This window comes from the organism of the source record quoted next, unplaced genomic scaffold (assembly GCF_019419815.1).
Source record: "Pyrus x bretschneideri cultivar Hongxiangsu unplaced genomic scaffold, Pyrus_bretschneideri_v1 Contig4, whole genome shotgun sequence".
NCBI lineage: Eukaryota > Viridiplantae > Streptophyta > Magnoliopsida > Rosales > Rosaceae > Pyrus > Pyrus x bretschneideri.
Window position 1 is genome coordinate 1,299,530 of NW_025999723.1, and position 26,330 is coordinate 1,325,859.

The 26,330-nt window shown below is 35.1% G+C and overlaps 3 pseudogenes; all 3 read left to right on the forward strand.

Annotated features, from left to right (window-relative positions):
* The first annotated feature begins 1,469 nt into the window (after nucleotides 1–1,469).
* LOC103940174 lies at nucleotides 1,470–9,678 on the forward strand (annotated as a pseudogene).
* Nucleotides 9,679–13,230: 3,552 nt separating this feature from the next.
* Nucleotides 13,231–14,856, forward strand: LOC108868698 (annotated as a pseudogene).
* Nucleotides 14,857–16,445: 1,589 nt separating this feature from the next.
* Nucleotides 16,446–18,628, forward strand: LOC125468731 (annotated as a pseudogene).
* Nucleotides 18,629–26,330: the final 7,702 nt, after the last annotated feature.

Sequence of the window (26,330 nt, forward strand, 5' to 3'; positions counted from 1 at the left end):
CGACCAGTCCACTCCATTGATTGTTGCCCAATTTTCTACATGTTTGTTTGTTGATATAGTTCGAATCAGTCTTACTCTTCTATGATCTTTATTTTAAGGACAACCAATGCATATTATCTACAATATTATATTAGTTTAAATCTAAAGATTTAAAATATTTAACAACTTAATAAACCAAATCCAACTTAAAATCTATGAACCATTAGAAAACTCATTTTCTTGTTTGGGTTTATTAAATTGTCAAATATTTTAAGCATTTGAATCTAAACTAATATAATCTTTTAATTAACATACATTTGGTTCTTATGGGTCCTCAAAATGAGTACCTTAGGAAAGCATGACTCTAGTTGGAATATAGAAATCTCGTCCGTTTAATGACAGGGCACATACTTCATCATCTGTCTGCCTGAAACTACCTACCATTTGCCATCCCAAGCTACATTCATCTGCCATATATCTGGAATTTGCTTGAGATGGGTTGGGCCTCTTCATTTAGAGTTCAGGACTAAAATAGTGAGAGGCCAAACCCATTATTTCAATCCCAAATATGTCTCTTGAGATGGGTTGGGCCTCTCATTATTCCACTGGTTACGAATTTGGGTTTTTTATTGTAAAATAAATTTGTATAATTTCTTTAAGACATACTTCAACCCTTGGGGTAATACTTAAATTTTAGGTTTTAAACTTATCCTAATTTGCTCCAACCCTTGGGGCAAATATGCGTTAAACTCAAAACTCATTTATGGGTCAAATTTAGCCCAGGATTTATCCTGGGTTAGTGGGGCTGATCCACAATATATATATATATATTTATAAATTCATTGAATCCAACGGTGCAGATCTAATTTGATCAAATTCAATGGTAAAATATATATATATATATATATATATATAAAACAGTCTAAATTTAAATCCAACGGCTACAGAAATTAAAAAAAATTATTTATGTGTTTCTTATACTTTGGTAATGTTCCACGAGTTTCATGATGTCAGTTTAGTGATTTTTCAATATTTATTGGAATATAAATATTTTTAGGTTAAAATATTCATAAAATTAAATTTGGATAATCCACATAATTTTTTTTAAGCGTTACTTTAGAAAAAAAAATTATCCTCATCTTGGGTTAAAATTTTAACCCAAAAGGGTTGGAGAAGAAAAATTGTTTATGGGTTAAAAGTTTTAGGTTTTAACCCAAAGATTGGAGATGATCTGATAAATGTGAATCTCAAATGTGTTGGTGGATCCTATCCACTAAACTATTTTTTTTAATACATCGATATTTTTACACTAAGAGGATTTAGAGTTCGGTTAAGCCACACAATGGATAACCTAATTTGGTATTAAATTCGCCATTCAAGAGCTTCGAATCTAAAACATCTCACTTTTAAGTAAAATGTATATTATAAAATGACTTACGTCATATAAAAAGACAAACTTGAATTTTATTAAATAGAATGGCAATGCAGCTAGCAGCTTCAGCTTCTGCCACTCAACCCAAATGCTATCCCTCTGCCTGCCAGTCTCTCTCCACCGAGTAAACTGAAAACCTCGTCGTAGCTATTTATTAGGTAATCTTTATTACTCATCATCAAGGTCATTGAGTCCATATACATTTAAGTTATTATGGATCCAGATATGGAGAACCAGGCAGTAACAGACAGGTTCGTACTCTCTCTCTCTCTCTCTCTCTCTCTCTCTCTCTCTCTCTCTCTCAGTATTTCGAATTATCTTAGCTTGCTGTTATTTGTCACTCTCAAGGTATAGCAGCGCACCATGGCGCAGCGGTGGGAATGATAAAGCGTTGGAAATCCACGGAGAGTCCCAAAATGTGTACGAAATTTATGCTATTTGAAACGCTACACTTGATTATATATGGCTATTACAACACCTTCTATTCCTTTATTTTTAAATTTTAAAACGCCGAATACAACATAGTGGCGCCTGCAGCGAGGCTACGGAACTCATCTAATCGGATGAGAGGCAGTAGCTGGCATCGGAGTTGCATATGGTAGCCAATTTGATTCACTATTCAGACTTCAAAGACGTGAGGAGTTGACTTCAGTGAAAACTTTTAACAAAGACAGACACAGTGAAAACTTCTTTCTACAAACACAGACACAGTGACCCGTTCATAACCATTCCTCCAAGGAAACGTTGCGTCACATTCAACATAGACAAACTCACTCTTATACTAATTTATGGGATTGGCTACAAATATACACAGAATCATATATAATATTACTTTGGAGTGAGGTCCCTCCTGCATTTCTTCAGGATGCCCTCCTTCAAGTTAGCTTTACTTGATTTGAAGTTCTAATGAAATCGTTTCCTTTCAGAAAAGAAATATATATACATATATGACCTAATTGTTGATTTATGCGAACTTGTGTAGCGCCAATTTCTCCATTGAGTTAATATTAGCCGATTATCTCTTGAACTTTTATAAATAGTCAATTTTCCTTTGGTGTTAGATCTTGAAATTTTCATCTAATTTTTCAAGGGAAAACTTGATATAAGTCCAATTTTTTTAGCCAATAGTAAGAATAGCCAAATTTTTTTAAAATAAGTTCAATTCCTTAAATTTAATTATTTAATTATCAATAATTATCTATTCAATGATAAGATTTATTATAAAAATCAAATTTCTTCTTAATTATCTCTTTGATTATTTCTTTTTATTTTTATTTTTTGTTATTTCTTGTTCTTCCTCCTACTTTAAACCCCATTTATAGATTTTATTTTTAATTTTTATAATCAACCTATATCACAGGTTAATTATTTTTATGTATCTATATGACAAATTCTTTTTTATAATCAACGTGTCACAGATTCATGTGTCTTGCTTGTAGGTATGTTATGTTTTTTTCCTACCTTTTAGTTAGATTTCCTATCTCACTTATAGGTATAATATATATATATAGATATATATATATATATATATTCATGTATTTGTTACTTGAGTTAAGGTACAATGTTTTGTAGATAATTTATGTTAGTATATTAGTTTTTTTTTTTTGTTGTAAGATATTAATTAGATTTTTTGGAGTTGAAAAATGCATAATATTAGAAGATTTTAATTGATTTTTAATATTTTAAAAAATATAAAATGAGTATGAAAGAAATAAAAACATGTAATTAGATAATTGGACTCACTCCTAAAAATCATCTATGTTTTTGGACCTAGATCTAAAAGCCCCATTTTTCAATTAGTCACACGGATAACCTATGCCAACTATATAAGAGCAAAAACGTATTCTTGTTTTGTTAAATTGGGTGCAAAGCCAATACTTTGTAACTCCTAATTAAACTTCCATGAATAATTCAAACATAAAGTGTACGGAGTCAACTAGTGGAAGAGAAGAAGAAGAAGAAGAAGAAGAAGAAAATAATAATATGTTGTCCACATGAAGGATAAAATTACTTTATTACCCTCAAACATTTGCCATATGACCAAAATAGATAGAAAATTACATGAAAATTCCAATAATTAACATCCTAGGGTAGGGAAAAATTGGCTAGAATTAAAGTTGGGGTTTTTTGAAATAGGTCCAAAATAACTAAAAATTTGACCTATTTCAAAAGTCAAAAGTCACTAAAAATTGGACCTATTTCAAAAGGTAGTCTATAAAATTGGACCTATTTCAAATTTTTCCATTAAAGTTTAGGAGAAAATTGGAAGCTCAACACAAATTCGGGACGGAAAATTGACAAATAGCAATATGTAGATTTATCATCCAGAATATCAAAGTGAGATTTGGCCTTTTTTTTTAAAAAAAAAAAAAAAAAAAAGAGAGGTAGTTTTTGTATTTTGTTGTGTACAATGAAAATTTCTAAAATATTTTGGTAGTAGTCTGATTTCATTTAGACTTCTTGTGGTGGTCTACAACTGTTCACATGAATTATATTTGATCATTAGATAGTAATTCTATTAAATATATACTAACATTTCCCTACACACTTTGTGTGTATGAATACATTTTTTTTTAGAAAATGAGAGGGGGGGGGGGGGGGCGGGGGAGTGGGAGATTTTTGTTTTTGGTTTTTTATTTTTTTATTTTAAATATTGAAGGTATTTTAACATCATCTGACCTGAAGGTGAGGCTTCAATAAAAAAAAGTAAAATTTGAACATGTGAAAGTATATTATTGTCCATCATTTTTTTTTTGTGTGATAGAAGATTAAGTAGTATTTTCACCTTCTTTTGATTGACAAAGAAGGTTTTATTAATTAATAGAGATAAGTATTGTAGTCAATCTTAGAAAATTATTATTATTCATTATTATGCTACGTTATGGACGGATACTTGTTTTAGCGAAGAATTCTGAAATACATCTAATAGCTGCTATTAGAATCGGATTTATATCTCATTTTATCTTGTTTAATTTATTAGCTCGAGGGCCTCATTATTAGGATTTAGGGTGAATGCATATGAATTTCATTCATTGTTTGTTGCGTGTTTCCCAGGATAACAAAAATAAAGAAGATTTTTGATGTGCGTCAGGATCAGGGGACTCACCTTAGAATGTGGAACAGTATATTTGTGATCTCCTGTGCATTTGCTGTCTCTCTGGATCCTTTGTTCTTTTATGTTGTGAATTTCAAAGAGGATGAAAAGTGCCTTCATACGGACGAAACGTTGGAAATTGTTGCTCTTGTTTTGCGATCACTCACGGATGTCATTTTCCTCGTGCATTTGATATGTGAAATTTCAGCCCTCAAAATGAATATCTCGAAAAATGAACAGTCCGAGGCAGTGAAACAAACTGGGGGAAATTCCGGTAAGAAATGGAAAGCCAGAGGGTTGATTCAATATGCCAGAGAGTTGATTCAATATGCCATTGCCAGGAAAATAATTCAGAATATGTTATCCATCATAATTGACGTTTTAGTTCTTATTCCCCTCCCACAAGTAAGAGAAATTAACTAAACTCTAATTTTTTTTTTTTTGGTAGCTAGCTGAAATTGATAGTTCTATGTCCTAACCCTTGTTTATCTTTTAATTTTCTTCAGCTGATAATACTAATGTTTTACCCAAGGGAAGGCTCAGGATTTGTGGAACACAAAACGTTTGTGAATGTGTTTCTTCTCGGTCAATATGTTCCGAGGGTTCTTCGAATTCACCTGTCAGCCAAGGCATTCAAAAGGATGAATGGGAGATGGGCTAAGGGTCTTTTCAACTTGTTTCTCTACATTCTTGCCGGACACGTAAGTTTCAACTCAATTGTCATTATATTTTATTACTTTATTAATTACTAATGTTGGATTATGGACCAATGCCGTTGTTTTCGAAAATGATAGTGTAGAAACATGACTCTTTAACTTAATCATGTAGAACGTTTATAATATACAGGGTTTGAGAAGACTCATATGTGGTAGGATTTCTAAATTAATTACAATTGATATTACGTTGCCTTAATTAAGGAGAAGATTCTAGACTAATTAATTCTATCCTAACACCACCTCCATGCCATTTAGTACTACGGTTTAGTGATTTTCCTTCTCACTTGTAAGTGAGAGGTCATAGGTTCGATTCTTTCCAAAGAAGAATTTGAACCACATTGTGAGGCTTAACCCACTCTCCCACTTCTCTTTGTGTAAATATTATCGTTTGTTCAAAGAAAAAACACAACCACCACCACCACCACCACTCACCACCCCCTGCAATTGGACAATCCTGATTGGACGAGTATGAAACAAAGTACACCATGATGCAGTTGATGAAGAGCTTTAGTAAGAAGATCAGCAGAAGAGGTGTAACAAACGGGATGACCATAAAGAGCCACATTTCTACAACCAAAATGACAAAAAGGTCAATGCAGCTAGTATGAGCACGGTGAACTGAATTAGTAACAAGATAGGTGGCACTGAGGTTGTCACAATGAAGTAGAATTGGAAAGGATAGCCAAACACCAAACTCGCGAAGAAGAAAATAAAGCCACGTAGTATAATTAGCACATTGATGAGCAAGGGACCTATATTTAAGTTTAAAGATAGATTGAGACATTGTCGGTTGCTTTTTATAGCACCAAAAGATGAGATTGGTGCCAAGATAAATGCGGTAGCCCGTGGTGGAGTGGCGAGTTTCTAGACAACTCGCTCAATTTATTTTAGAACAAGCAAATCAGAAGCAAGTTAAGGAGTCAAAGTGATGTCAAATCCATAGTACCTTTGATATAGCAGAGAATCAGTTTGTCTGCAATCATATGAGAAATGCGAGGGGAACTCGTGAATTGAGCAACATGATTGACAACAAAAGATATATCAAGGCAAGTTCAAGTAAGATACTCTAAGGAGTCAACTAACTCGCGATTAAGGTCGTTTGTGAAAATTTGAAGGTCTTGTGCGAAAATTTAAATGGGCCCTCCTTAATCTTTTAAGAAAATACTAAACTATGTTTGAAAAAAATAATAATTTTTTGTTTTAGACATTAATCTTTTTTAACCTTTCAAACATACCTATGTTTAATCTTATCTGTGTTTTCATTTGATTTATTCAATTCGATAGCTAAAAATAAAACTGGTGTGTAAGAAGCTAAAAATGACTTATTGAATAAGAAACCATGTTTTATTGCGAAGTTAAGCATTATTTCTTCATTCATGGCCTAACGCCATTCAGGATGCTTAGAAGCTTGAGAAAATCAAATGGGTTTACTAGAATCAATAGACGCTAAAAGAGCATGAGAAAGAGGATACCGAACAGTGATATCAATTCGAGTTTTTTGTGTTTGGAGATGCCGTCACGTAGCCGAGTGACCATGGGACGAGTGGACTGAACAACGGAGGTAGTCAGCGCAAAGCAGGCGACGGAAGGGGGCAGCGAGAGACGCTGAGACATTGTTGGTGCTGGTGGCAGACACGGCAGCATAAGAGAAAACACGCGTCTGTGTCGTGGGGCCTTAATGTTATGGACGTGGGTTGCTGAGGAGGATGAAATGTGGATTGAGCGCTGGGCTTGGCATTGAAGTGAGCGCATTGGAAACAGGCCCGGGGCGAGCTGGTGCGAAAGCTAGCGTATCGTTGAATAAAATATAATGAAAAAAACTATAACATAAATAACAAGAGACATCACACATTAGAATGAACGATATAAAATAAAGAGAAAGCACAATTATTAGTATTAGAATAAATAGAAAATTGCCTTGATTTGCTAAGAGCATCCCATACAAAAAAATTATTGATTTGATATCAAAACCTAAGCGAGACATGACAGGCGACGAAGGACGACCAAGTCATTGGTGCTAAGTGGATGATGAAATAGCGGTAAAGGCATGGTGGACATCGGAGACAGTAAACGACAGGGACAAAGGACAAACCCATCCTTACACCTTGAAAAAGCAAGAAATCAGTACCTAAGTCATAGATTTGAAATAGTGTTGGAAAAATTCAGGCAAGAAGGAAGTTCAGACATGACAGGTTGAAGACGCCATTAAGGAAAGGAGAAGAATCAAGACAAAAACCCTAGAAACTATGGGAGTGAGACTGCAATAAGGGAGTAAAGGCTGCTGTGACTTGTTTTTTATTTTTATTTTTTATTGTTGGTGTGAGAAAGTCCTACAAGAAGAGAACGACCGTAAGTTTTTTTTTTTTATTGCCTGCAAAAAAGATGATATGGTTAGATCGCTAGACTCTGGTGGAGGAATGATACTAGGTAGAAATATAACTTCTTGATTAATTATGTATAATGTTTACAATAAATATAGGCTTTGAGAAAACCCATATGTGGTAGAAGTTCTAAATCAATTAATTACAATTGATATTACATTCGTTAATTACGAGAAAATTCTAGATTAATTAATTATATGCTAACAGGTAGACTAATATCTAGAGTTTTGTGTTTGCATGTTATGGGTTTAGGTACTCGGAGCTTTTTGGTACTTTTTTTCTATTCAACGAGCGGTATCATGTTGGTATGACGCTTGTAAAGACTGTATTGGTGAATGCGAGGACACTTTGTACTGCAATAGTGCGCAAACTACCAGACCTCTAAACCAGACTTGCTTTGTTACTGTGAATTCTACTGCAATAAATATGACCGAATATCTAAAGTATCGTTGCCCGTTGGATACTCCAGATGGTGCTTCACCTCCATTTAACTTTGGAATATTTCTCGATTCCCTTAAAAATGAAAACCCAGATCAAGAGTTCGGAAAGCAGTTTGTATACTCTTTCTGGTGGGGCTTGCGAAATCTAAGGTACATTATATATCCATTGGCAACCAACAAGTTTCAGAAAAATATGTAACGAATAAAATTTTTGGGATTATCTAATTCGGCAACATTGTCTAATATTTTGCAGTAATTTTGGGACAAATCTGGTCACAAGTACGTATGTGTTGGAAAACTTGTTTGCGATTCTCATTTCAGTCATTGGCTTGCTACTGTTTGTATATCTCATTGGAAACGTGGAGGTTGGTATATTAGGTCTCTCTGTACATTAACTTTCGACAATTTTTCTGTGTTTGGGAGTTGGGACTGCGGAGATCATTCTTCGAGTATATTAAGTAATTGTTTGATTTGTGGCGAGACAGGCTTTTATACTGATGGGAGCTACAAAAACAGTGGACATGAGACGACAAAGTAAAAAAAAACAGGAAGCTGAAAAAGCACTTAAGAAAGTATGTTCCTCAACCTCTATCTCTCACCATTAATTTATGGAATACATTGTTTTAAAACAAAATGATGTTAACATTCGATGTTTGAATTACAATAATGATAAGATTGCACTATAATCTTAAAGTTTATAGTCCATAGTTATACAATAATGCTAAGTTAGTTAACAACACAGAATCACATTGTTATTACTAAAACTGGGTTAATGTTACATTCATTACAAAATTATTGTTCAAATTAAAGAGTACAGTAGATTAACCTGTGTATGTATACTACAGATACCAATGCTTAAAGACATGGATGAAAAAGTGTGGAAGAAGATGTGCGAATATCTAAAGCCAGCGACGTACATTGAGAACAGCTTCGTTTTTCGAACAGGAGATCCACTCGATTGCATGTTGTTCGTTATCAAAGGGACATTGTGGACCTACGCGTCGAGTGATAGTCATGCTGAGCAAGGAATCTCATCAATGGCCATCAAGCTCCTCAGGGAAGGTGACTTTTACGGGGAAGAGCTTCTCGATTGGGCATCAGACTGTTTGACCGAAGTTCCAGTCTCCAGCAAACATGTCAAAAGTCGGACAAAAGTAGAAGCATTTGTGCTCATGGCCGAGGACTTGGCAACTGTAGTCTCTCTACTCAGACCACATAATCGTAACAATCCTGAAGAGGTGGAGAAGGTGACACTTTCTGCTGTTCTTCGTTTCCATACCAAGGCGCAACGACGTCCGCCACCGTCCCTGGCTTAAATAGGGGATGACAATAGTAAGACCTTGCCATCTGCAGCAAGTAATTAGTATCTTCAGAAACGTCGAAGTATAGACGCTTTATGGCCAAGAGTTCCATACACAACCTGGCTGCATAGATTTTGTATAAGCTCTGGCCTCAAAATAATATTATTACTGTTTGATAATTAGCCGTACGTTTCAATAATTAAGCAGTGGTAGCCACAATACCATTTCTCTCATAGATATGTTTATGTTGGTCATGGTCTGAAACATTTGCAGTTATGAGGTTTAAGTTATTAGGCATGGAAAGCTCTAAACCTTATATATCGTGCTTGATGTTCTATATGGTAATTCACTATTTCAAGGCAGTTTTTGAGTTTTTAATGGCCTAGGGCGATAAACAAATGGGGTTATTTCCTACACATTATTTTCACAAGAAAATAAAATGTACAAATTTGTATCCCTTCTCTGTGCTTAAAACATATTAATTTGGCCACAATGAATATATAAGAATCTTCTTCTAGTATTTCTAGTGTCAAAATCATGAGGCACATATTTTTAAAATCAAGCTTTTACAAATACCTTTCCATTTAACATTTCACGTGTCATAGTTGACTTAAAATAATTTTTTAACAACTTTAGTCGAATCACTTATTTTTCTTAGTTTTTTAGAGGAACTTATTTGAAAGGACATTGAGAAGGAGAGAATGGAAAGAAAAGGGGAAATGTTGTCTGCACAATACTTTTGGTAAAGAGATATAATGAACTTTTTTTTTATTCTGTCAATATATTGTTCATTTGAGCTCCTCTACCATACTTGAGTTGTATTTTTAACGCTAATATTAAATATATATATATATATGTACCATTTTTTGTTCATATATGTATAACCAATATATAAAAAAAATTGGGGCCCCTTTCATGCGGGCCTAACCAGTCGACCTTCCCGCCGTTTACTCAGGAATGGCCCTGTCACTGTTCAAGAGGTGGGGGTTTTTTTTTTGTCAAATTCAAGAGATGAGGTTTGACTTAGCTCCTAAGGATTTGAAATCAATAGATGTAGTTCTTGAGTTTGTTCACTATCAATTATTTAATTATTTTGTTAAAAATCTTCATTTGGTAATTTCGTTAAAAAATCCATTAAATAAGGATAAATGACAAAAATACCTTCAATTTTTGTCAAAACATTGTTACCCATTATTTATTAAATTGAGGGTATTTTTATCATTTTGGTCATTAATGAATAAAACTTTCACAAATGACATAATGATTGATGGTGGATAAAACCATAACCCCTTATATTGATTTCAAATCTCAAGGACCAAAGTGAGAAACTATGCAAATCTCAAGAATCATTTTAATTAAAAAACCTAAAAAGTTTAAAAGGCCTAAGGTGGATCAACTTCTTGCAAATAACCCACTGTGGAACAAAATATCTGTAATTTCATGTGTCACTTGACCCTTTGTTCTTTTACATTCCATTCATCAATCAAGACAAGAAGTGCCTTGGAATGGACAAAAAGGTGAAGACTGTAACTCTTCTTTTGCGACTCCTCACGGATCACATTTTCGCAGTGCATATTATTCATCGAATTCGCTCGTCAGGCCATTAAATCTATCAACTCAAGAGAAATGGCAGTAGCCGGGAAATTGTCGTGGCTCTCGATCTTTGAAGTTTGATCAATTTTTGGATGTTATTAAAACTCTAGAAAAATGGTTATGCACTCTTTCAAGTTATTTTTCTCTCTTATATTTTAATGTTTAAAGTGCAGAGTAACTTTTTTTAAGCGGTAATAACAACTTCCTAATGTCTTTTGTAAAATATATGAGTAGCTATAGGTTTAACTAGCTCTGTTTGTTTTGCCCAGGTGCTCGTAGTAGGTGTTTCCTTCAAGATGATAGGCCCTGGATATTTGGAAAATAGAAAGGCTCTAAATTTTGTTCTTGTTGCCCAATATCTTCCATGGATTTACGGAGTTCACCTATCCTCTTTGACAACCTTCCACAAACTGGAATATGGGCCACAGGAGCATTCAATTTTTTCCTTTACATCCTTGCAAGTCATGTAAGTTTCTTTTTCATTGTCAATTTATTTGAGTCTTTTAAATTTCGTTGCTTCGTCTACTCCTAAACCTAACTTACTCCTACCTAGCACCCTACTCACCCTTACCATTCGACTAACTCGAGTGGTAATTCACTTTAGTCTTTAGTTTGAATTAAACATTTGTAATGTACAGTTAAAGAAGATAGTAGCAGTGAAGGAATAAATGGTTTTGTGAATCATGAACTCAACTCAGTTAACCATGAGTGAGTGTACGTGTTGGATAATGTATATAGCTTTACATCAATCAATCAGTTACAAGATAGACTTATCTCAAATAACAAATTTACAAAATTAAATACATGTGATAATAATGAAAATAAGATTAAACCAAAGAGTACCTGTTGAAGAGTTGTAGAAGAATGCAGACTGTTCCTCAGCACATTCGAACTGTTTGGCAGCAGAGTTGGGCGGGATGGTTTTCAAAAGTCTGGCTTATCAAGATTTCCTTTTCTTTTACATTTCATGGCCAAATACACGGTGCCATGTGCCATGGATATTAAAGTGGGGATACGAAGTCAGTAACGGATCGGGTCATATTACATGTTAATTTTAACGGATCAAGTTTGCGTCGGATCATATTACTCGTTCATTTTAACGAGTTTGACATGACACAACCTATAAAGATATCGTGTATGTCACAAAAACGACACGAACAAAGTAAACACGACACAATCGCAAGATCTAATGTAGACGCCTAGGCAGTTCTAGCATCCTTTCTTAATTAAAACATAAAAATAAAATAAAATAAAATAAAATAAGAATAATGTTATAAAAAAAAAATATATATATAAATAGCACCACCCCAAAATAATTGAAATTCCGATATCTCCTTTGGTTTAATATTGTGGCTGCAAGCGTGAGAAATGCCTTACACTTCAACGCTATGTGTACTGGTTGTCGTAGGGGTTCTATTATTTAAGCTTTTTTTTTTTTCTTAGGAAAAAAAAAAGCTCTTGGTTTGAAGGAATTTCCATGTCTGCGTTGGATAGTGATTCAACTCTTCAGCCGCCCACAGGATAGTGAGAAGAGGGAGGGAAAAGAACCGGAGGATAACCATGGCACTGAATTCAAAGTGATGCAGACAGTCGTGGGCAGTGGTGAAGGGGTCATAAAATTCAAACTAAATTACGTGGCATAATTGAAAGCCAACAGATGAATTTCAGTGGCTAGGATTAAAAACCTTGTATGGTGTTACAGGGGAAAAAAACATGCAGAGGATCCAAATTCAGAAAATAAATTAGCCTTGTGAGTTCCACACATGCGTGCCACATGTGTCGTTTTTATGGTCGAAAAGGGGAATTTATTAAAAAGGGTAAAATCCAGCCGAGAACAACAAAGAAGGCCAAAAAGCACCAGCCCCAGGAAGGGACTACAAACAAAGCAAGAAAAAAGACCAAACTTTGATCAAAGAGGGTTAGTCCGAAAAGGGATTTTAACAGGACATAATCGAAGGAAGGGGATCCTCTCAGGATTTCTTTCCTCCTAATCTACTAAATCGGAGAATTCGTGCCGTTGAAATTTGATTAAACGGCTACAAACACGGCTCACTTTAAAAGTTATATTAACTTCAGCTGTTTGATTAAATTTCAACAGCACTGATTCGCTGATTTGGTGAATTAGGAAGAAAGGATCCGGAGATGATCCATTTCCATGATCAAATACATTTGTTTCATTTTCCATGTTGGTGGGTCATCTTGAATCCCTCAATAATTAATCAATAATGCTTTCACAGTGCATCTATACTATTTGGTTCCAGGACGTGATAATACTGAAAGTTGACAGTTGAACAATGTTTCACAACAAATTGCCTGATGATATCAAGAACGATATCAGGAATAGCATAGAGAAAACATTGTAAAAAAACCCAGATGCTAAAGTCCACAACTGATTCCTTACTCTTTCTTGGCAAAGCAAGAGATCTATAAAACGCTTTCTTTTCATGGATACACTTAGAAAAGTATGTTCTTCAAAACTCGATCTCTCTCCATCTATTAATGCCATCCATTTTCACTGCAATGTTTTTCTGATGATATATGTCTGCGCGCGCGCTCATGCGTTATTGTGTAGGTAAATATGCTTAAGGACAGGGATGAAAAAGTGTTGACGTTGATATGGGACTATCTGAAGCCAGTGACGTGCAGTGAGAACAGCTTCGTTTTTCGAATAGAAGATCCACTCGATTGCATGCTGTTCAGTATCAAAGGGACAATGTGGACCTACGCGTCATCGAGTGATGGTCATGCTGGGCAAGGAATCTCGTCAATGTCCATCGAGCCCCTCGGGAAAGGTAACTTTTACGGGGAAGAACTTCTCGATTGGGCATCAAACTGTTTCACCGAAGTTTAAGTCTTCGGCTGTTAGAAATTTTGAGTAGAAATTTCATTGTTTCACAATAATCATTTTCAAAAGGTTTCCTTATTTTATAAGGCTTTGTCCCTTATAAATAGTGATTGTAGTGATTGACCATGATGAATAAAAATGGGCTAAATCTTGAGATTGGGCTTTGGGGTGTATTAATTAATTGATAATTAATTTCAAACGATGGGCCTTGGGCCTTTGGGCTATGAAAATTAAATTCTTTAATTAATTAAATTAATTTTTATATGAACAAACTCATTTTTTCAGATGAAGTCTGAGAGCTTATGAAAATATCTGAGAAACAGATAGAGCAACACACCCTTTGTGTTGAACAGTCGCCTCCCAAAAACATGTTTGTTGCGAACAAACATATACTCATTATAAATACATGCATCTGAATATCATTCAATTCACTGAAAATCATCAATCCCTATATACCAAGCATACTGAGAGTACCATAAAGAAATTCGCCATAAGTCTAGTTTTCCGGTGCTGAATTCTAATTTAGATTGTTGAATCCTGGTGAAGCAGAAGTTCGTAGAACTACAAGCACTGAGTAGAGACGAAATTTTTGTTTGAAGGACATTGCGGTACGCAAGCCTCGATCTTCTATTTATCTACTTAATATTATTTCATTTTGTTTATTCTTTGTAATATATTTATTCGCATTTATTATTAACATATATAAGTTTATCACAGATTGTTAATATATACCCAAGCAAACACGTTAAAACTCAGACAAAAGTAGAAGCGTTTGTGCTCGTCCCAGGACTTGGAAATTGTAGTCTCCAGATGCAAACCATATTGGGAATGTAACAATCCTGAAGAGGTGGCATTTGCTACCATCCATCATTTCCATACCAAGGCACAGCGACGCCTGCCCCTCTCCCCAGCTGGAATAGCGGATGTCAATGGTGAGAACTTGCCATCGACAGCAGGCAATTAGTATATTCAGAAACGTCAAAGTCGAGACGCTCAAATTACGGCCAAGAGTTCAATACACAATTCTAGCTGAGTACATACTGTATAGCTCTGGCCGCGAATCAATATTGTTGATATTTAGCCAGGGTAGCGTTTCTATGTTTATATATTCGATCATGTGCAATCTAAACCTTATATATATAGAGTGCTTGATGTTAGATATGTTCTGGGAAGCAAACAATAACAAGACATTAGCACAAGTGGTTTAAGTAATTCAGTCAACTGCAAGTGTTTTAGTGATGGATTTTAAATAAAAATAACATCTCATACAAGTTCAACAATCCAATAATATTGGGCATTTTTCGGATCCACATCTCGTTGGAATTGTTTCGACATGTTAATAAATCTAAGAGTTGTTGAAAGTTTTGCTTCTGTGGTTATGACTAGTGAAATTAACTTATACCATTGCTTCTGCCATTTTGTTCTTACCTTATGCAACCAAGTACCAACATCAACCCTATCCCACAAAGTCAGGGATAGATTAGAAGCTGAATATATGATTTGATTGTAATTGATAGTAGTTTATTTTTTACATAATATTTACTTGATTGTAATCCCTGATTATAGTGACACAGTTGTATATGTATTCCAACCCAATGAATGAAATCCTCATTCCTGGTAAGGATCTTGTTCAGTCATTCTTTACGTCAATCAGTTAGAAGATAGAGTTATCTCAAATAACAAATTTACAAAATTGAATACATGTGATAATAGTGCAAAATAAGATTAATCCAAAGTGTTTATCAGTTGAAGAGTTGTAGAAGAATGCAAACCGTTCCTCAGCATATTCCAAATGTTTGGCAGTAGAGTTGGGCGGGAATGATTTCGAAAGTCTCTGGCTTATCAAGATTCCCTCTTCTTATAAATTTCATGGCGAAATACAAGGTGCCATGGATCTTAAAGTGGGGATACGAAGTCAGTAACAGGTGGCTAATATTACCTGTTAATTCTAACGGGTTGAGTTTCGGTTGTATTATATTACCAGTTCATTTGAACGAGTTTGACATGTCACGATCCGTTAACATATCGAGTATATTATGAACACAACAAGCACAATACGATCGCCAGGTCTAAGGCAGACAACTAGGCAGGCCTAGATGCCTTTTCTTCATTTTTAAACACTTAGAGATTAATTGTGATGATAATGCAGAGGTTTTATGTTCGATTCTCGCCAAATGTGAAATTGAACTACATTATTGTGAGGCTAAGCCCACCCCTGCTTTCTTAGTATAGATAATATCGTTTTTTTTTTTCCAAAAAAAAAAAGAAAAAAAAAAGAAAAAAGAAGCCACCCTTCGATTATTCTTTTAAGAATACCTAGTCAAGCAGAGCAACTTGCAAGAAAAATTTGACTCTAATTCGGAAAGAAAACAACGCACAAGATTAAATAGAGTAGTGAAAAATTACAAAAATATGTGATTATCATTTAGCTCAAGAATCTTGTCCGTTGGCTCAAGAAACTTGTTGTTCAAGTGATTAAAAATATTTATCTTATCCCCAAACTCGAGACTCCGTGTTCGAATTCTCTTCCCCAATTCTTCCATCATTTGGTGTGTGGAAATCTAGTCACCTAGCAAGGTTTGGGCCATTAAGTCATTTTGTACATATAGGCCCATTTAACGGGCCCTAGAGTCATAGATTGTTACCTTTTTTTACAAAGGGACAACGACTGCCCCAACCCAGAAAAGAAAAAAGAACACACGCAGAGCTGGATGAGATGAAGCGGGAAGACGAAAGCAAACAGTGCTCGTCATCCTCCAGTCGAAGCAGCGGCTCAAAAATCAACAAAAATGGCGGTCGTTCTTGGAAACGTAGGTTCTAGTCCTCGTTCGATCATGCAGCGGACTTACTATGTCTGCCGCCGTGTGTGCCGCTCATCGAGGGAACCACGAAACCAACGCCAACACTGAAATCCCCGACATTGACGCGAGGTTTGACTTTTAATTGTTATCAGCGGAATATTAATCAAACTAATTTTCCTGCAACTTTCATTTTCACACCAACAATAAATTAGTTGTTTGCGTGTTCTGATTAGTGATTAATTACCATATGTTAACGACTTGGACTTGGATCAATTATTATATGTTCACGACTTGGACTTGGATTAATTATCATATGTTAACGAGTTGGATTATCATATGCTCGTATATGTTCTTGGTGGAGATATGTGAATCCAAACAGGTGTAGAGAATGTCTTCATCAAATGCCAGTTCAATCCGATTCCCGACTCGGTCATGTTTAATTTGTAACATTTGCATAATTTGGTTTAGTAAGACAACAAACATATTACAAAAAGACTTGGGACTTGGAAGAGAAGAAAATTAACAACCTTGGTCAATGCTACTACCTACCATTATGATAAAGGAACTTAAACAGCTCGTAGCTCGTCTAAACGAAACACTAATTCTATATTAACAAGTAGAACTTTGATTTGTATTCGAAAAGGGATTTTCTGGATTATAACATCATCATTCGCATGAAACATCTAGCTATTTGCTTTGGTTTTTGCCACTCGAATGCACTCTCTCTCTCTCTCTCTCTAGTTGGCTTGCTACTGTTTATATTCACATTGGAAATGTGCAGGTTGGTATATTGAATCTCTCTATACATTAACTTTCAACAATTTTTCCATGTTTGGGAGTTGGGACTGCGGAGACTGTTCTGATTATATTACGTAATTGTTTGATTTGTGGCAAGTCAGACTTTTATGCATATGGAAGCTACAAAAACAGAAGAGATGAGACAAAGAGCTATAACAATAGAGGAAGTTTTAAGAGACAAGGGGATGAGAAAAAAAAAAAAAGTTGCAAAAAGATATGATAAGGCAGAAGATTCGGATGAAGAAGCTAGATGTATGCAAGTGGATACATGAAAATAATTTCCCAGATGATATCCAGAACGAAATCATGAATAGCCTAGTGCAAGCATTGAAAAAAGACAAAGATGATGTCCACAATCCATTCCTTATTCTTCCCTGGCATACCAGAAGATCTGTAAAACGCCATCTTTTGATGGATACACTTAGAACGGTATGTTCTTCAAAACTCAATCTCTCACCTTCTATTAATTGCATCCATTTTCACTGCAATATTGTTCTGATGATATACGCACATGTGTTATTATTATAGATGAATATGCTTAAAGACGGATGAAAAGGTGTTGACGTTCATATGCGACTATCTAAAGCCAGTGATATACAGTGAGAACAATTTCGTTTTGTCGAAGGGATGATCCACTTGATTGCATGCTGTTCATTATCAAAGGGACAATGTGAACCTATGCGTCGTCAAGTGATAGTCATGGTGGGCAAAGAATCTCATCAATGGCCATCAAGCCCCTCGGGAAAGGTCACTTTTACAGGGAAGAACTTGTCGATTGGGCAAATTGTTTCACCAAATTTCCAGTCTCTAGCAAACATGTCAAAACGGACAAAAGTAGAAGCATTTGTGCTCATGTCCCAGGACTTGGAAACTGTAGTCTCCAGATGCAAAACATATTGAGAATTGCGCAATGTAACAGTCCTGAAGAGGTGGCACTTGCTACCATCCGTCGTGTGTATACCAATGCGCTCGCCTTGTCCCCGGCTAGAATAGCGGATGTCAATGGTGAGAGCTTGCCATTGACAGTAGGCAATTAGTATCTTGAGAGAGGTCAAAGTGGAGACGCTCAAATTATGGCCAAGAGTTCCATACACAACTCTAGCTGGGTACATTTTGTGTAGCTCTGGCCTGGAAACAATATTGTTGATATTTAGCCAGGGTAGGGTTTCTCTGTTTTTGTATTGATCATGTGTAATCTAAACCTTATATATATAGTGCTTGATGTTAGATATGTTTTGAAAATCAAACAAGAAGAAGACATTAGCACAAGTGGTTTAAGTAATTAAGTCAACTACAAGTGTTCAAAATCAAGCCTTTACAACATTACTTTCTCAATGCACAAGATTGCCAATCCATTTAACCTTTCATGTGTAATAGTCGACCAAAAGTAATTTTTAAACAACTTCAGTTGAATTATCTCTTTCTTAATTAGTTTCTTATATTGTGAAAGAACTAAAACTAGGTTGGGATTTTTTTTTTTTTAGGGAAGACAACTAGTGACAAGCCACGGTTTTTTCCGAGGACCGAGAAGACTCACACACGCATTTGTCACAAGTCTGCCTTTCACACAAGCAGTGAGTTTCGAACCCAATACTTCCAGTTTGTAGTTTTAAGTTGGGAATTTATTTGAAGGGAGGATGAAAAGGAGAGACTGGAAAGGAAGAAAAAGAGGGGAATGTTGTTTGCACAGCAACGGCCGTATTACTGTTCAAGAGGTGAGTTTTGACTAACTTGAATTGTAATTCACTTTAGTCTTTAGTTTGACTTAAACATTTTGCAGTGAGAGAATAAATGGCTTTGTGCATGATCAAATCAACTCAGTTAAGCATGAGTGAGTGTACGTGTTGTATGTATCAAGCTTTACATCAATCAATCAGTTACAAGATAGACTTATCTCAAATGACAAATTTACAAAATTAAATATATGTGATAATAGTGGAAAATAAGATTAATCCAAAGAGTTTATCTGTTGAAGAGTTGCACAAGAATGCAAACTGTTCCTCAGCATATTCCAACCGTTTGGCAGCAGAGTTGGGCGGGAATGATTTTCTTAAGTCTCTGGCATATCAAGATTCCCTCCTCTTTTACATGAAATGGCCAAATACAAGGTGCCATGGATCTTAAAGTGAGAATATGAAGTCAATAACGGGTCGTGTTATATTATCTGTTAATTTTAACGGGTAGAATTCGACTTGGGTTATATTTTTTGTTCATTTTAACGAGTTTGACACGACATGATCCTTTAAGTTATCTGACATGTTACGAAAACAACACGAACAAGATAAATACAACACGATTACCATGTCTAAATCAAGTCTAGGCGCTCTTTACTTTTTTAAAAATACTTAAGAATTAATCATAACAATGACCAAGCACTTAAGCAAGGTCTAAACTGCTCTAAACAGTAACTTTTAGAGCACGAGTGCAACAAATTTTGAGACTCATTGTTTGATTGCCCAATTGAGGGAAAAGCCAAACAATTTTCTCCACGAGGGACAAAAACATCAAATTAACATCAGACAAAATATTGGCTTATACCATTATACGCTCGTTTGGATCAAACGAGCAATTTTCTACGTTATATATAGCAATATAATAAGAATATTCTTGGGTACTGATTGTTCAGTGCCCACTACCTACTAATATAACAATAAAATGAACACACATGTCCATTTTCAAGTCCCTTACCATACAACAAACATACCTTGTTCAGTCATTCTGCAAACGAAACATTTTTCTTCAAATAATATTATTCATACCATATTTTTATATAATTTTAGATGATCTGATGTAAACAGCTACATTATTTGAAAAATTTGAAAAACTCAAGAAAAGAAAGGAGAAAGACTTATCGTATATCACAATCATCATTTAATTAATTAATTTTTCTTAATTATTAGTTTATTAAATAATAAATTAAATTTAAAAATCTAATTATTTCAAATGATGTGACTCTCCGTATCAAATGCTACTTAAGATGCTACGAAAATGTAGTACAAAAATATGGTAAGAATATCATTACTCCTCTTGTTCTTCTCCATAGTGGTTACAATAGGTGCGTGAGGAGGAACCTCAAGGAAGAACATGGATCTCCTTTTTATAAAAATAAATCGTATGAGTTCAGTTAGATGGGCGATAGCTTTTTTGAAACAATTTGCAATGTTTTTTGCTGGAGCGAATTCTGGGGAGGGAGAAGGAGAAGAAGGATGTCTGGTTTGCAGGAATAGGAGTGTTTGGTTGTATGATTCGAGACTTGAAATTGGACAGGTGTCTTTGTTTTATTGGAGGTCAATAAATTTTGGGTACTGAACATTTAGTACCCAAGTATTATCCCTATAATCTCTATTAATTAATAAAATACTCATTGTCAATCAAAATCTTATGAAATTATCAACTTAACCTTCTAATTAAAACAGAACATGAATAAGAAATATGGGGCAGAAATGTAATTTTATACAACTAAATTTTGTTGTTTTTTTAAAGCCTCACCTATATGTAATCCTAACATATTTCTAATAAAAAATAAAAAAATAAAACTTCCCACTCTCACATCCTCTATCACTCTCTTCTTCTCTCATTCTATTTCAAAAACTAAAATACAAAATTTTCTTACACACTTTATGTGTGCCCATATGCTAGTAACTATGTAAGTCAAGTCATCAATTGTTTCCAAAAAAAATAAAAGTTGAGTCGTTAACCAATACTTTATCCACCAAATCAAGTCGTCAATGATGAAATTAATCAAAACATAAAAAATGAAAACATAAGGGTAATGATATCTACGTATCCTTATTGATTTTCTTTAATTCATTTGATCCGATAATTGAGAATTATAAAAATTTGCGAGAAATAAGGCCATCTTCAACCGAAGACTGGCCAAAGAACTCGTTATGGCCCTCCAAGATATTAGGCCATCTCCAACCAAAGGGTCCAAAGGGCCAAAAGCTAGCCCAAAAACCGTCTTCAACCGAGGGCTAGTCCAGAGGGCTCGTGGAATCTGAGAGGGCTCCACAGAATCTGAAAGGGCTGGAGGGCTGGCTGCATGCCCGGGGCTGGCCAAAAAAATCAACGGCTAGCGGACGTCAGCTAACCGTTGCATTTTATTTTTATTTTTTTACAGTTTTATTACTATTTTTTATTTACAAAATGTTTCCTATAACTTCTATTTCACAAAATTTGTTTCATATTTTTTTTAAATTATATTTTTTTCTTATAACTTCCTAAGCCATTATACAACATTAAATTAAATTAAGTAAAATGAAACAACATTAAACAATATGAAACAACATTAAATAACATTAACCAACATACAAATTATACAACATAAAAAAACATTTAACAACATGAAACTTAAACAATATTTTTAAAAACATTTAACAACATAAAACTTAAACGCCTACTCCATGCTTCTTTTGGCCCAAAGATGTGCAACAATATCCTGTTATAGGTACCAATGACTAGCTGACGTCAGCATGATGTCAGCTACCAATGGCCAGCTGACATCACTTAGTCGTTGGATTTGAATTTAAGTTGTAGTTTTTAAATAATAAATTATGTTTGACCCTTTGACCCTCGGTTGAAGAAGGTTTTTTGTGACAGAGCTAAAACGAGCCCTATGACCCTTTGACCCTTGGTTGCAAACGGGACGCGATGGGATGGGACAGGACGGGACGGAATAGTGGTTCCATGTGATATTTGGTATGTGCAGGACAGAACGAGAGAGTTGTTTCGTTTTGCGTTTGGTAAGCACAGGACGGAATGGAACCAAAACATTAAAATGACTAACTTACCCCTGTTCCGTTTGTTGTTTGGTACAATGTTTAGGACGGGACGAAACTTTTTTTTTCTTCTTCTTCTTCTTCTTGCTGCTGCTTATTTAGGATATATTTTGTACACTATACTTGGATGTGTTCATATTTCGTATCGTGTATAACAGAAAACAAGAGACATGTATTTGTACTTTGTTGTTCATATAATTAATTTAGTGGGATAATACGTCAATTAATTTTATGTGATTTAAAAAAAAAATAGGGTGAGAGCATGCCATTGGCTTGGCACTTGGCACATGGTAGTGTAGCCACAATATGTATATGGTTATGTATATGTGATGAATTACATATGAAGAGGTTGGCGTGGTAGAACAACCGTTAATGCAATGACTATGTTGAAATCTTTGACACAATCTGCTTTCATCTCTTCGTCATCACATTGAAATGCAAATTGTGTCAAACAATATGTATATTATAAGTTGAGATGTGAGACAATTGGATGTCTATGGCATTGGTTGTCATGCAAGGATGAAAACTATATAAGTTTAATGATATTATCTTGCTAAAGCAATAAACATGAAATATCCAGAATTTAAACATGAAATCCCAAATTAAACATTCGTCCTGACTTCAGAAAAAAAAAATAAAAAAAAATAAAAAAAAAAGATAATGTCTTACTAAACCCCAGAAGTTGATGTAGTTCATATCATACTAAACCCCCTAATGCTCAGATGCCATCCATATAGATTTGAATGAAATCTGCCTCGTGAGAGTCATCCAGGGTACACCAAATACTCATCATATCAGTATCTTTCACTAATTTCATTGAAATTCTTAGCACCTGATCATATGGGAGACCCATGGCCTAAAGCTGAAAAGGTAACCTGGCTTTCGTTTCTCTCAAAGTAAAACTTTCACCTAAATTCTTCATTTCAGTAATTGCTTTATCCCAACCTTCACAGATAACAGCTAAAATATTTGCATCAGCATCATTCTTATTCCTCTTCCTCTTCCTAATAGGTTAAGATGCACTGGATGTACCAATAGAAGGAGATGAGGTAGGTGAAGTCGGAGGCATCTCGAATGTCTCATCGCCATCCTCAATTTCCAATCCCATGTTTTCGATTGCATCTGCTGCTGATTCAACCATACTACCCGTGGCTCGATCTCTCCCAAACACCGTACACAAGCGTGGATACAATGGAAATGGCTTATTTGGTTTGTAAGATGCATTAGGATATTTCTACAATAAGAACCCAAAGAAATCAAAGTTATGACTTTTAAAGCAACTAATTGAAAAAGAATATGAAACAAAATGTACCTTCACCCACAACTGAAGTACATTGTCACTATCCACAACAACACATTTTTTTTGGTCGTCCTAACCAAATCCAGAGGTATTCATCATGTCATATGTAGAGGAATACTTTTCTTTTAGACGTTTCAGCTTGTTTTGTATATGCTTTGACTTTATATTATGCCCAGAATCATCTCCCTCATCTTGGTGGCAACCATTACAAATGTACCAGCCTTAAAACTGCCGGTCTCACACCTAACACCATCAACTACCATCTCCTTGAGGATGGTAAGCAGTACATCCTCGTCTTGATCATTCCAATTATGTGAGGTGGCCATATAATCTATCAAAGAAGCCATAATATTACATATGTAAAACAAAGAAACATATTGTTAGTGGAGCAAACATGATGCAATTAAGTTAATATCTGCCTACAGCTTTTTACAAAGCTAAATTACTTCATAGTGGAAAAGGTAATCCAGTGAACAATATATATGTTTTTTTTTCACTGTTGTTTTGGGCAGTATTGCAACTCTTTGGTTTTCATATGCAGCATCAGTATTAGCTCGTAAGATAACTTACAGCAAGTAAGAAAGGACTAAAACGAAGAAAGAAAAGGCCATTGTAACCAATGTTTTTTTTGTCTTTTATATTCATATGCTTGATTCTACAATATGAAGAAATGAAAAGGCCCTTGAATCAGTTTGCTGCAAGTTATTTTGCTAAATGTTTATTCTCTGTCTTTTACTTTATTGTTAGTATTTTATTCTTGCTGATAATTTGAGTAATGAAAAACAAACATCTTAATAGTCTTCAAACAATAAAAAACAATCATCTCAGTAAAATGTTATCAAACAATAAAAGACAATTACAACAACTACCATGTCAACCAATTTTCAAGCCCTCATTCCTCTCCATTCATCATATATTTCTCTTGCATAATCATCCCTCCATTGAGTCCATGTCTGACTTGACTCAACCGTTTTAATGTAGGCTAATAGGCAATTCATCAAATGCAAGCCTTGCATTTTCCTCAGGATCAACCACTATATACATTCTGATAAAATTATGAAGTAAACTACATGTGGTGATCATTCGTCCCTGAATGTTGATTGGACAGTAGGAAGGATTTCGCAAGATAGCCCAACGTCTTTTGAGGAGGCCAAAACATCTCTTAATGACATTCATAGCACGTGAGTGTTTCGTATTAAAATATTCTTCATGATTCCTAGGTGCACGTGAATTGTCTTCCCACTCTTGCAAATGGTATCTAGTGCCTTTATACGGTGCCAGAAAACCCTTACCATTCGTATATCCAGAATCAACCAAATAGTATGTACCTATATTAGTTGATAATAAATTTTAGTTGTTGGCAAACAAAGGTAAGGAAGAATACTAGGTACTTGTCTATCTTACCGGTTGGGACCTTGAGGCCATTAGCTCTAGTAACAGCGTCACCAAGAATTCTCGAATCAGTAGCTGATCCCTCCCAACCGGATAACACATATACGAATTTGAGGTCATGTGTGCATACACCTAACACATTAGTTGCTATATGACCCTTCCTTGTTCTATATCTTGGTCTATTGACCTCAGGCACAGTGACCTCTATGTATGTTCCATCTAGCGCTCCTAAGCAACCCTAGACAAAAGAAAAACTTATATTAATTACCAACTACAAATAATTTTGTTATTAATGATTTTACTATGATGCTTACCTTAAAGCATTTCCATCTCGATTCCGTGCAATCCTCTAGGATAGCGGTTGGTTTTGCAAACAACACGTCTTGCAAATTGAGCAACGCACACAATACTTTACGGATATACCGACTAATAGTTTCACCAGACCTAATGAATCTAACTTGCATTGACCTGTTTTTATTGTGGTGGGCTAATATGTTAACAGGAGTAGCTACGAGCCCTATGGCTTTTTGGCCCTTGGTTGGAGACGGAGGCAAATATGATCATGTACTGTTCATTAAAATATTAATTTCTTGGAGGGTTGGAGATGGCCTTAATGTTTTAATGAACAGTACATGGTCATATTTGCTTTCATCTCCAATCGAGGGCCAAAGAGCCGTAGGGCTCGTTTTAGCCTTGTGACAAAAAACTGTCTCCAACCGAGGGCTAAAGGGCCAAACATAATTTATTATTTAAATTTAAAAACTACAACAACTTAAATTTAAAAGGGGTGAAAATTATGTGAAAAATAATGTAGGAATGGCTTAGGTATTTATGGGGAAAAAAAGGGAATTAAAAAAAATATATATATATAAAAATTTGGCCCAACAAATTAAAATAAAAAAGAGGACAATATTGTCGGATATATCTGACAGAAAATGTATTAATAATGAAAAATCCATCCCGGCCTGGGGCTGGCTGGATTGGGCCAGCCGATTGGCCCTTTTTTGTCCCGTGGGGCCTATAAGCCATTTGGCCTAACTCTCAATTAGAGACGATTTTTGGCCCTCTAGCCCATTGGACCATTCGGTTGGAGATGACCTAAAAATAAGTATGTAAATAGCACCACCCAAAAAATTATTGAAATTCCGAGATCCCTTTTGGTTTAATATTATGTCTGCGATTGTGAAAAATGCCTTGCACTTTGACGTTATGTGTACTGGTTGTCCTAAAGGTTCTGTTATTTAAGCTTTCATTTTCTAAAAAAAAAACAAAAAACCTTCTTGGTATGAAGGAATTATCCATGGCTCCGTTGGATAATGATTTAACGGAGTTAGGTCCTCTTCCGTGGACAGGTTAGTGAGAAGAGGGAGGGAAAATAACAGGAAGGAAACATGGCACTAAATTCTAAGTGGACAATCATGGGCAGTGGTGAAGGGGTGATAAAAATTAAACCAAGTAAATTTTGAATCATTAAAATTAT